We start from the raw sequence: 13,438 nt of genomic DNA, 5'->3' as shown, positions 1-13,438 counted from the left end.
TTTTGTAAGAGTGTTTTTGTCAAACACTCTCAGGCCTCTAACTTCCATGTTATTTTGCCTGCACTTATATGTGTCTCTTGTATTCAGCATGACAGGCTTCTTTTTTCTACAAATGAATGTTTCTCCCACATGAAAATAATTGTAGAAAGGGAGTATTCGTTTCACAAGCTAAATCAGTATTCACCAGTAAACAGTGTGTAAGACACTCTAGCTTCCCACTATGATTGTATCCTGCCAGGGGACACATGTATCTCTTCCATTCAGCAATTTAGGCATGTTTACTGAAAATGAATGATTCTCCCACTTGAAAACACTGATAGGTAGGAAGTATTGTTTTGAAATTCAAACACAGTTCTCACAGGGGAACATTCTCTAACAGGATCAAGCTTCTAACTTCCAAGCTCTGCTTCAAGCACTCACATGTATCTGTTACAATCTGCATTCAGGCTTATTTACCTTAAAACAAATGTTTCTGCACTTGGAAATGGTGACTGAAAAGGAGTTTCCTTTGACAACCGAACTCAGTTCTCAAAAGGAAGTAATGTGTGAGACACTACACGTTCTAACTTTGATCATATTATTCCAGGGGATACATGTGTCTCTTGCCTTCAGCAGTACAGGCATTCTACCATAAAGTGAATGATTCTCCCACTTGAAATGCTGGATGTAGAAATAGTCTGTGGAAATTCACACTTAGTTCTAAAAGAGAACAATGCCAAAGACTCTCAGGCTTCTAAATTCCATGCTATCATGCCAGCACTTACATGTGTCTCTTTCATTCAGCATGACAGTTTTCTTTTCCTAACAATGAATGTTTCTCCCACTTGAAAAGGATGGCAGATATGGAGTATTCCTTTGACAAGCTAACTCAGTTTTCACAGGGAATCAGTGTGTAGGGCACTTGATCTTCCCATTTTTATTTTATCCTGCCATGGGATACATTTGTCTCTTCCTTTCAGGCATATGGGCATGTTTACTGAAAAGTGAATGATTCTCTGACAGGTAGGACATATTCTTTTGAAATTCAAACATACCTCACAAAGGGGAACATTCTCTAACTTTCTCAAGCTTCTAATTTCCAAGCTCTGCTTCAATCATGCACATGTGTGTCTTACAAACCAGCATTCAGAATTATTTTTCTGAAAGTGAATATTTCTGTCACTTGAAAACCTTTGACAGGTGAACTCAGTTCCATAAGGGACACAATGTGTAAGACACTACAAGATTAACTTTGATCATATCATTCCAGAGGATGCATGTGTCTCTTACCTACAGCAGTACAGGCTTTTTACCATAAGGTGAATGTTTTTCCCACATGAAAACTCTGAATGTAGACAGCATTTTGTGGAAATTAACACTTAGTTCTAAAAGGAGAATATTGTCAAAGACTCTCAGCCTGCTACCTTCCATGCTATTATGCCAGCACTTACATGTGTCTCTTCCAATCAGCATGACAGGCTTCTTTACCTACAAATGAATGTTTCTCTCACTTGAAAACAATGGAAGATACGGAGTATTCCTTAAAGCTAAGTCAGTCCTCAAAGGGATACAGTGTGTAAGACTGCAATCTTCCCACTTTGATTGTATTTTTCCAGGTGATACATTTATCTCTTCCATTCAGCCATATGGGTCTGTTTCTTGAAAAATGAATGGTTCTTCTAAATGAAAATACTGACAGATAGGAAGTATTCTTTTGAAATTTAAACACAGTGCTCAAAGGGCAACATTCTCTAACAGACTCATGCTTCTAACTTCCAAGCTCTGGTTCTAACACATGCATGTGTGTCTTACAATCAGCATTCAGGTTTATTTTCCTTAAAGTGAATGTTTCTGCCAGTTTAAAATGGTGACTGAGAATTCCAAGATGGCGGCTAGAGGGAGGAAGCAGAAAATGTGCCTCCTAAAGTAAAATGTTGGAGAGATGCTGGAGATACATCTTACAGGAAAAACCACCCAGAAGAGGCAAAACTTTGACTCCTCCACACCATCAGCCTGCACATAGCATCTCCACTTCACATTAAACGGAGAAACTAGGAGGGCTCCCACACTGCCGCCAAACGCCAACACCCAGACAGTGTCTGCTGGATTCTATCAGACCTTTAAAGAAAAACTGATACCAACCCTCCTTAAACTGTTCCATGAAATAGAAAGGGAAGGAAAACTGCCTAACACGTTTTATGAAGCCAGTATTACACTTATCCCAAAACCAGGCAAAGACACCTCCAAAAAGGAGAACTACTGGCCAATCTCCTTAATGAACATTGAGGCAAAAATCCTCAATAAAATAATGGCAAACCGAATTCAACAACACATCAAAAAGATCATTCACCACGACCAAATAGGTTTCATTCCAGGATTGCAGGGGTGGTTCAACATACAAAAATCAATAAATGTAATAACCACATTAACAGAAATAAAGACAAAAACCACTTGATCACATCAATAGATGCAGAAAAGCCTTTGATAACATCCAACACCATTTCACGATAAAAGCTCTAAGAAAACCAGGAACACAAGGTAAGTAACTCCACGTTATAAAAGCTATATATGACAAACCTATAGCCAGCATTATACTTAATGGAAAAAAACTGAAACCATTCCCTCTAAAATCAGGAACAAGTCAATAATGCCCACTATCTTCTCCTATTCAACATAGAACTGGAATTCCTAGCCAGAGCAATTAGGCAAGAAGAAGGAATAAAAGGAATACAAATAGGTAAAGAAACTCAAAATATCCCTATTTGCAGACAACATGATCCTATACCTTAAAGACCCAAAAAACTCTACTCAAAAGCTCCTAAACACCATCAACAGCTATAGCAAGGTAGCAGGATATAAAATCAACATAGAAAAATCATTAGAATTTCTATACACTAATAATAAACAAATTGAGAATGAATATATGAAAATAATTCCATTTACATTAGTCTCAAAAAAAATCAAATACCTTGGTGTAAACTTAACTAAGGATGTGAACGACCTCTACAAGGAAAACAATAAACTTTTGAAGAAAGAGACTGAGGAAGATATAGAAAGTGGAGAGATCTCCCACGCTCATGGATTGGTAGAATCAACATAGTAAAATGTCTATACTCCCAAAAGTAATCTACATGTTTAATGCAATTCCCATCAAAATGCGATGACATTCATCAAAGAGATTGAAAAATCTACCGTTAAATTTACATGCAAACACAAGAGGCCAGGAATAGCCAATGCAATGTTCAATAAAAAGAACAATGCTGGAGGTATCACAATACCCGACTTCAAACTATATTACAAAACAATAGCAATAAAAACAGCATGGTACTGGCACAAAAACAGACATGAAGACCAGTGGAACAGAATAGAGGACCTGGATATGAAGCCACACAACTATAACCAACTTATCTTTGACAAAGGGGCTTAAAATATACCATGGAGAAAAGACAGACCTTCAACAAAAACTGCTGGGAAAACTGGTTAGCAGTCTGCAAAAAACTGAAACTAGACCCCTGTTTATCACCCTATACCAATATTAACTCAAAATGGATCAAGGATCTTAATATCAGACCTCAAACTCTAAAGTTGGTACAGGAAAAAGTAGGAAACTACTTTGGAACTAATAGGTATAAGCAAGGACTTTCTCAATGGAACCCCAGCAGCTCAGCAACTAAAAGATAGCACAGATAAATGGGACTTCATAAAACTAAAAAGCTTCTGCTCAACAAAAGAAATGGTCTCTAAACTGAAGAGAACACCCACAGAGTGGGAGAAAATATTCGATAGCTACGCATCAGACAAAGGACTGATAACCAGAATATATAGGGAACTCAAAAAACTAAATTCTTCCAAAATTAATTAACCAGTAAAGAAATGGGCAAGTGAACTAAACAGAACTTTTTCAAAAGAAGACATTCAAATGGCCAAAAAACACATGAAAAAATGCTCACCATCCCTTTCAATAAAGGAAATGCAAATTAAAACCACACTAAGATTCCACCTCACCCCTGTTAGAATAGCCATCATTAGCAACACCAAGAACAACAGGTGTTGGGGAGGATGAGGGGAAAAAGGAACCCTCTTACACTGTTGGTGGGAATGTAAACTAGTACAACCACTCTGGAAAAAAATTGGGAGGCTACTTAAAAAGCTAAACATTGATCTACCATATGATCCAGCAATACAACTCTTGGGGATATACCCAAAAGACTGTGACACAGGTTACTCCAGAGGCACCTGCACACCCATGTTTATTGCGGCACTATTCACAATAGCCAAGTTATGAAAACAGCCAAGATGCCCCACCACTGACAAATAGATTAAGAAAATGTGGTATTTATACACAATGGAATTTTATGCAGTCATGATAAGAACGAAATGTTATCATTCGCTTGTAAATGGATGGAATTGGAGAAAATCATTCTGAGTGAGGTTAGCCTGGCCCAAAAGACCAAAAATCGTATGTTCTCCCTCATATGTGGACATTAGATCAAGGGCAAACACAAGAAGGTGATTGGACTTTGAGCACATGATAAAAGTGAGAGCACACAAGGGAGATATGAGGCTAGGTAAGACACCTAAAAAATTAGCTAGCATTTGTTGCCCTTAATGCAGAGAAACTAAAGCAGATACCTTAAAAGCAACTGAGGCCAATATGAAAAGGGACCAGGAACTACAGAAAAGGTTAGATTAAAAAGAATTAACCTAGAAGGTAACACACAGGCACAGGAAATTAATGTGAGTCAACTCCCTATATAGCTATCCTTATCTCAACCAGAAAAAACACTTGTTCCTTCCTATTATTGCTTATCCTCTCTCTTCAACAAAATTTGAGATAAGGGCAAAATAGTTTCTGCTGGGTATTGAGGGGGTTGGGGGGAGATGGAGGGGGCGGAGTGGATGGTAAGGGAGGTGGTGGCGGCAGGGGGGAGAAATGACCTAAGCCTTGTGTGCACATATGACTAATAAAACAATAAAAAAAAAGGAACCCTCTTACACTGCTGGTGGGAATGTAAACTAGTACAACCACTCTGGAAAAAAATTTGGAGGCTACTTAAAAAGCTAAACATAGATTACCATATGATCCAGCAATACCACTCTTGGGAATATACCCAAATGAATGTGACTCAGGTTACTCAAGAGGCACCTGCACACCCATGTTTATTGCAGCACTATTCACAATAGCCAAGTTATGGAAACAGCCAAGATGCCCCACTACTGATGAATGGATTAAGAAAATGTGGTATTTATACACAATGGAATTTTATGCAGCCATGAAGAAGAACGAAATATTATCATTAGCAGGTAAATGGATGGAACTGGAGAACATTATTCTGAGTGAGGTTAGCCTGGCCCAAAAGACCAAAAATCGTATGTTCTCCCTCATATGCAGACATTAGATCAAGGGCAAACATAACAAGGGGATTGTACTTTGATCACATGATAAAGTGAGAGCACGCAAGGGAGGTATAAGGATAGGTAAGACACCCAAAAAACGAGATAGCATTTTTTGCCCTCAACAAATGCTAATTAGAGAAACTAACGCAGATAATTTTAAAGTGACAGAGGCCAATAGAAGAAGGGGACCAGGAAAAGGTTAGTTCAAGAAGAATTAATTTAAATGTAACACATGTGTACAGGAAAGCAATGTGAGTCAACTCCTTGTATAGCTATCCTTATCTCAACTACCAAAAACCCTTGGTCCTTCCTATTATTGCTTAACTCTCTCTTCAACAAAATTTGAGATAAGAACAAAATTTGAGATAAGGGCAAAATAGTTTCTGCCTGGAAGCGAGGGGGTAGAGGACTAGAGGGAGTGGGTGAGGTGGTTAAGGGAGGGGGTGGGGGGAAGGGGGCAGAAATAACCCAAACATTGTATGTACATATGAATAAAATAAAAAAATCAGGCTTCTAACTTCCATGCTATTATGATAGCACTTACATGCGTCTCTTCCATTCAGCAATGACAGTCTTGATTTCTTACAAATGAATGTTTCACCCACTTGAAAACGATGGACGATAGGGAGCATTCCTTTCACAAGCTAAATCAGCTCTCAAATGGTAACAGTGTATAAGAAACTCTGTCTTCCCAATTTGATTGTATCTTTCTAGGGGATACATGAGTCTCTTCCATTCAGCCATGTAGGCCTGTTTACTGTAAAGTGAGTGATTCTTCCAATTGAAATCGCTGACAGGTAGGATGTATTGTTTTGAAATTCAAACTGGTTTCTCAAAGAGGAATATTCTTGAACAGGCTTAAGCTTCTAACTTCCAAGATCTGCTTCAAGAACTCATATGTGTCTCTTAAAATCAGAATTCTGAATTATTTTCCATAAAGTGAATGTTTGTGACACTTGAAAATGGTGACTGATAGGAAGCATTACTTTGATGTCCCAACTTAGTTCTCAAAGGGAAGTAATGTGTAAGAAGATACAGCTTCTAACTTTGACCCTATTATTCCAGGGGATACCTGTATCTCTTACCTTCAGCAGTACAGGATTTTTACCATAAAGTGAATGTTTCTCCCCTTGAAAATGCAGAATGTAGAAAGGATTCTATGGAAATTCACACTTAGTTCTAAAAGGAGAATATTGTCAAAGACACTCAGACTTCTGACTTCAATCCTATTATGCCAGCACTTACATGTGTCTCTTCCAGTCTGCATGACAGGCTTCTTTTCCAACAAATGAGTATTTCTCCCAATTGAAAACGATGGCAGACAGGGAGTACTACTTTGACAAGCTAACTCAATTCTCAAAAGGAAACAGTGTGCAAGACACTCATGCTTCCCACTTTGATTGTATCTGTCCAGGAGATACATGTGTCTCTTCCATTCAGCCATACATAGGCCTGTTTACTGTAAAGTGAATGATTCTCCTATTTGAAAATGTGGACAGGTAGAAAGTACTCTTTTGAAAGTCAAACTGAGTTCTCAAAGGGGAGCATTCTCTAACAGGCTCAATTTCTAATTTCCAAGATCTCCTTCAGGCACTCAAATGTGTCTGTTAAAATCAGCATTCAGGCTTATTTTCATTAAAGTGAATGTTTCTGCCACTTGAAAACAGTGACTGATAGGGAGTATTCCTTTGACAGCCGAACTCAGTTCTCAAACTGAAGTAATGTGTAAGACACTACAGCATCTAACTTTGATTGTATTATTCCAGGGGATACATGTATCTCTTACCTTCATCAGTACAGGCTTTTACTATAGTGAATGTGTCTGCCACTAAAATACACTGAATGAAGAATGTATTCTGTGGAAATTCACCCTTAGTCAAAAAGGAGAACATTATCAAAGATTCTCAGGCTTCTAACTTCCATGCTATTATGCCACCATTTACATGTGTCTCTTCCACTGAGCATGACAGGCTTCTTTCCTACAAATGAATGTTTCTCCAACTTGAAAACGATGGCAGATAGGGAGTATTACTTTGACAAGCTAATTCAGTTCTCAAAACAAAACAGCGTTTAAGACACTCAATCTTCCCACTTTGACTGTTTCTTTCCAGGGGACACATGTGTCTCTTCCATTCAGCCATTTAGCCCAGTTTACTATAAAGTGAATGATTCTCCCAATTGAAAATGCTGACAAGTAGGAAGTATTCTTTTAAAAATCAAACACAGTTCTCAAACGGGAACATTCTCTAACAGGCTCAAGAGTCTAACTTCCAAGCTCTGCTTCAAGCATTCACATGTATCTGTTATACTCAGCATTCAGGCTTATTATCCTTAAAGTGAGTTTCTGCCACTTGAAAATGGTGACTAATAGGGAGTATTCCTTTCACAGCTGAACTCAGTTCTCAAAGGGCAGGAATGTGTAAGACACTCCAGCTTCTAACTTTGATAGTATTATTCCAGGGGATACATGTGTCTCTTACCTTCAGCAGTCCATGCTTTTTACCATAAAGTGAATGTTTCTCCCACTTGAAAACGCTGAATCTAGAATGTATTCTGTGGATTTTAACACACATATTTCTAAAAGGAGAATGCTGTCAAAGACTCTCAGGCTTCTAACTTCCATGCTATTATTCTTTGGAAATTCACACTTATTTCTAAAAGGAGTTCTTCATAAAAGTCTGCAGGCTTCTAGCTTCCATGCTACTATTCCAGCACTTACATGTGTCTCTTCCTTTCAGCATTGCAGGCTTATTTTCCATTAAGTGAATGATTCTCCCACTTGAAAATGCTTACCTATAGGTAGTTTTCCTTTGACGTGCTAACTCAATTCTCAAACCAAAGCTTTGTGTAGAAATTGAAGCTTCTACTTTATGTTATTCATTCATCAGATACTCTTCTTGTCAATTCAGCAGGTCTATTTTCCATAAAGTCAATGTGTCTACCACTTGAAAACGCTGGAAGATAGGTTCAATTCCTTTGACATGCAAACTCAATTTTCAAAGGGTAGCATGGTGCAGCACAGTCCTGCTTGTATCTCAGATGCAGTTCTTCCGGCTTATACATCTATCTCTTCAGTTCAGAAGTGCAGGCCTATTTAAGCTAAAATGATTGCTTCTGCCACTTGAAAAATTTGACAGAGAGGAAGTATTGCTTTGGCTTAACACTTCATTCTAAAAGGGAAACTGGGTGAAGGACATTCAAGCTTCTAACTTTTATTGCATTTTCCAAGAGTTACGTGTTTTCAGTAAACTCAGTTCTCAAAGGGAAGCATGGTCTAGCACCCTCCAGTTTATAACTCAGACACTGTTCTTCCAGCATGTACATGTATCTCTTCTGTTCAGAAGTGGAGGCCTAATTACGCTAAAGTGAATGTTTCTGACACTTGAAAAAGCTGACAGAAAGGAAGTATTGCTTTGGGATTCACACTTCATTCTAAATGGGGAACTAGGTGAAGGATAGTCAAGCTTCTAACTTACATTGCATTCTTCCAACAGTTATGTGTGTCTTTTCAGTTAGCTGTATAGGCCTATTTTCCATAAAGTGAATGATATTCCTACTTGAAAATGCTTACATATAGAGTGTATTTTCTTCACATGCTAACTCAGTTCTCAAACCAAAGCTTTGTGCAGGAAATTCAAGCTTCTACTTTAGATGCTATTCATCCAGCAAATATCTGTGTCTTGTCAATTCAGCAGTACAGGTCTATTTTCCATAAAGTGAATGTGTCTCCCACTTGAAAAGGCTAGGAGGTAGGTTCTGTTCCTTTGACATGCAAACTCAGGTCTCAAAGGGAAGCATGGTGCAGCATACTCCAGCTCATAACTTAGATGCTGTTTTTCCAGTACCTACATGTATCTCTTCACTTCAGAAGTGCAGGCCTATTTATGCTAAACTGAATGTTCCTGCCACTTGAAAAAGCTGACACAAAGTATTGCTTTGGGATTCACGTTTTGTTCTAAAAGGGGAACTGGGTGAAGGACATTCAAGATCTAACTTTTATTGCATTCTTCCAACAGTTCCGTGTGAATTATATGTCTAGGGGATATTTCTGATGTTGCATGCTCGATATTCTGAAAGCCAGCTGTACCAGGATGTCCTCCTTATCTCAACACTGGGGAACTTTTCTATTATGCTATTGGACATGTTATCTATGCCTTTACTTTGTAGCTATTCTACTTGTATATCCATGATTCATAGGTTTGGGTTTATTTCACTAGCATATGAACACTATAGGTGTTTCATTGTGACATTTCCATATAAACATATCCCACCCCAGTTTGATACATCACCTCAATAATTCACTTTCCCTTCTGAAAATGACTTTAACAGGTCTCAATAATGGTGTCACAGAAGTCTTTCATCATCCATTTGTTTTCTTAGGATTTTTTTAGTATTTTTAGACATATTTGTATATTTTTATGGGGTACATATGGTAATTCAATATGTTAATCAAATCAGGGTAATAAGCATTTCCTTCTCAAACACTGTTTTCATTTGTTGAGAATTTTGTACTTTTTTAATTAGGATATACATGGGTGGGGGGATTCCTAGTGACAATTCCAATTAGGCTTATAATGTACATTAGTTACATCACCCCATCATCTCTCCCCCTCAACCTCCTCCCCACCCCACTTAAAGCAATTGGAAGAGATTTCTTTTTTCTTCATATAAGTATATGAAGTCCATCAACCATACACTCACCTTAATCTCCTTCATTTACGCTCCCCCACCACATCTTCCCACACATACAATGTACCTACTATACAGTCCTCTCCTTAGTATTTCAGTTGATGTTTAAAGGGGTTTATCAATGTATCCCACTGTGAGCATACGTTTAGTTCATTCAACACCTTCCGTTTCTCTTTACCTCTTATCCATTTTCCAAGAGCTTTCAATACACATGCTTGTCCTCTACCTTCATAGATATTATATTTTACGATATTACTGACTGATGCTGTCATTTGCTTTTTCCTTCCTTCTTTTCCCAAGTTCCACTGAGTAGTTCCACTATTACAAACATGTTCTACATGAGTTTGTATATGATCATGATTGTTTTTGTGTGTATGTTTATCTGTAGGATCTACCTTCCATGTATGAGAGAAAACATTCAGTCTTTCTAAGCCTGACTTCACTTAACCTGATGTCCTCCACTTGCATCCATTTACCTTCATACCACTCCTTATGGCTGAGTAAAACTCCATTGTTTATATATTCCACACTTTATTGATCCAGTCATCAGTTGTAGGGTATCTGGGTTGATCTCAAAGCTTGGCTACAGTGAGCAGTGTTGAAACGAACATCGGTGTACAGAACATCTATGCTGACTTCTGTTCCTTTGAGTAGATGTGAGGAGCAGTATAACTGAATTATGTCAGTTCTATCTAGCTTTATGAGGAATCTTTATACTTCTTTCCAAAGAAATTGTACTAATTTGCATTCCCACCAAGAGTATAAGGGTTCTTGTCTTCCCACAGCCCTTACAGCATTTGTTGTAATTGCCCTTAAATATGGCCATTGTAACTGGGGTGAGAGGAAACCTAAGTGCACTTTTGATTTTCATCTCTTTTATAACCAGGAAAGTCGAACGCTTATTTATTTACTGGCCATTTGTATCTCTCCCTTTGAGAATTCCCTGTTTTGGTCTTCTTTGTCAAAAATCAGTTAGCTGTAGATGTGGTTTATAGCAGTGTCTTCTATTCTGACCCATTGGTCTTCCTGTTTTTGTGCCAGTACCATGCTGTTTTTATTTTTATGGCTCTGTAGTATAGATTGAAGTCAGGTGTTGTGATACCTCCAGCCTTGCATATTTTCTTCAGAATTGCTTTGGCTACAAGTGGTCTTTTGTTTTCATATGTATTTCAGGACTGATTTTTCTATTTCTGTGAAGGATATCATTGGAATTTTGATAGGAATTGCATTAACACGTATATTGCTTTTGGTAGTTATGACCATTTTCACAATGTTGATTCTACCAATCCACAGCATGGAGATCGCTTCATCTTCTAACGTCTTCTTCAATCTCTCATTGACTTATAGTTTTCATTGAAAAGGTCTTTGTTGTACTTCTTTAAATTTATTCAAAGTTACTCTATTGCTTTTGAGGCTATAGTAAATGGGATTGTTTCCCTGCTTTCTCAGATCAATATTGCCATATACAAAGGCTACTAAATTCTGTATGTTAATTTTATATCCTGCTGCTTTGCCAAAACAATTTACGAAGTTTTTAGGCTCCTTCAGATGTAGGAGCATGTTATCTGCAAGTAGGGATAGTTTGACATCTTCCTTCCCTATTTGAATTCCTTTTATTTCTTGCTCTTGTCTTATTGATCTGGCTAGGAATTCCAAAACTATATTGAATGAGAGTGGGGAAGTGGGATCCCTGTCTGTTCCTGACTTTATTTAGCAGGAATGGTTTCAGTTGTTCTCCATTTAGTATAATGTTGGCTACAGGTTTGTCGTATATACTTTATCATGTTGAGAAACATTCTGTGTATTCCTAGATTCTTCAGAGCTTTTATCATGAAAGGGTGTTGAATTTTGCTTTTTTTGCATCTATTGAGAGGATCACGTGGTTTTTCTCCTTGCTTATTATATGCTATTACATTATTTACATATGTTGAACTATCTTTACATACTAGAATGAAAACAACTTGCATTATGGTGTATGATCTTTCTGATGTGTTAAATTGTTTGCCAGTATTTTGTTGAGAATCTTTGTGTCTACAGTCATTAAAAATATTGGTCTATCATTCTCTTTTTTGGTTGCATCACATTATTGGGTTTTGGAATGAGTGTTAACACAGGCTTCACAAAGCTGGCAGATGTGAGCCTTCTGTTGCCCCTGGAGCAGCAGGACCCAGTGCCTGCTTATCCAGTGATGGGAATTCCAGGTTCTGAGCAGAGCAGCTACAGCAAGTACAGAACAAAGCCAGCATGTGCCTTCTGGTGCCTGCAGAGCAGTGGGGGCCCTAAGGAATGTTTGTGCAGGGGCTCAGATATACCTGGCATTTCGGTGAGTCAAGGAGCAGGAGGAAGTGGGATTTACCATGGAGTGTGATGGAGTGGAACTAAGCTGAGTCTTCAGGGATGTGGGATAGGGAGTGCTGACTTGTGAGCCATTTTTCCAGTAGGCTGCTTCTCTGTGGACTTGAAGAGAGCTTTGCTTCTCACTGGTTATGTCCTTTGGAGTCCCCAATGGCTTCCTTCTTTGAGGTAGTCAGGCACCACAGAGATTTAGGGATGTCAACAATCCAACATCTTGCCCTGTCTCTTAAAATTTTTCTCTTTGACTGATTGATCTAACTCCTCTATTTTATCTTCCCTGACACTCTAAAGTCTTCAAACTTCTCAATTCTATTAGCAGGACTTTCGATTGAAGTTTTCATTTACAAGATTACATTTTTTTCTGAATTTCTTTATCTTTATTGAATTCATTTTTCACTGTTATTTCATTTTGCTGTTCAAAAGAATTCTCATTAAGTTCAGTTAGTTATATCTTCTCTTTGATGTCACTGATCATGCTTACCATTTTTTAATTTGTCTGAAATTTCTCCCTTTTCACTACTGTTTTAAGTCCTCTATTGTGGAGCTTTTGACATTTGAAGGACAGGTATTGCCTGGCTTCATGTTTCTACATTGAGATTACACATCTATGGTCATTTGTGATTGGAGGTTCCAAGCCTGTGTCCTTTTAGTTGAGGATTTCTCAAATACTTTGGGTAGTTTCAGGGTTATGATGTATTTTCTTGTGGGTAGACTGGAGGAGCTAGTAGTCAAACATTCAGCTTCAGTTGTCACCTGTGGAGATTGCTAATGCTATCAGAGTTGATTATAGCAATTCCTAAAGATCAATCACTGCTACTGCTCCAGTATCTTCAGAGGTATACAGGAACAAAAATGAATCCTTTGTGACCAAGGAAGATCCAAGGTAATAAGGAAGGGCGGGATACTTATACTGAGGAAGGTTCCTGTTGTTTTCTTCTAAATATATTGTTATATAAAGCCAGGCACTAGTGGCTCATGCCTGTAATCCTAGATACTCAGGAGGCAAAGATCAGGAGGA

This window comes from Castor canadensis, chromosome 8 (assembly GCF_047511655.1).
Source record: "Castor canadensis chromosome 8, mCasCan1.hap1v2, whole genome shotgun sequence".
Taxonomy (NCBI): Eukaryota; Metazoa; Chordata; class Mammalia; order Rodentia; family Castoridae; genus Castor; species Castor canadensis.
Note: the sequence above shows the minus strand (reverse complement) of the source record.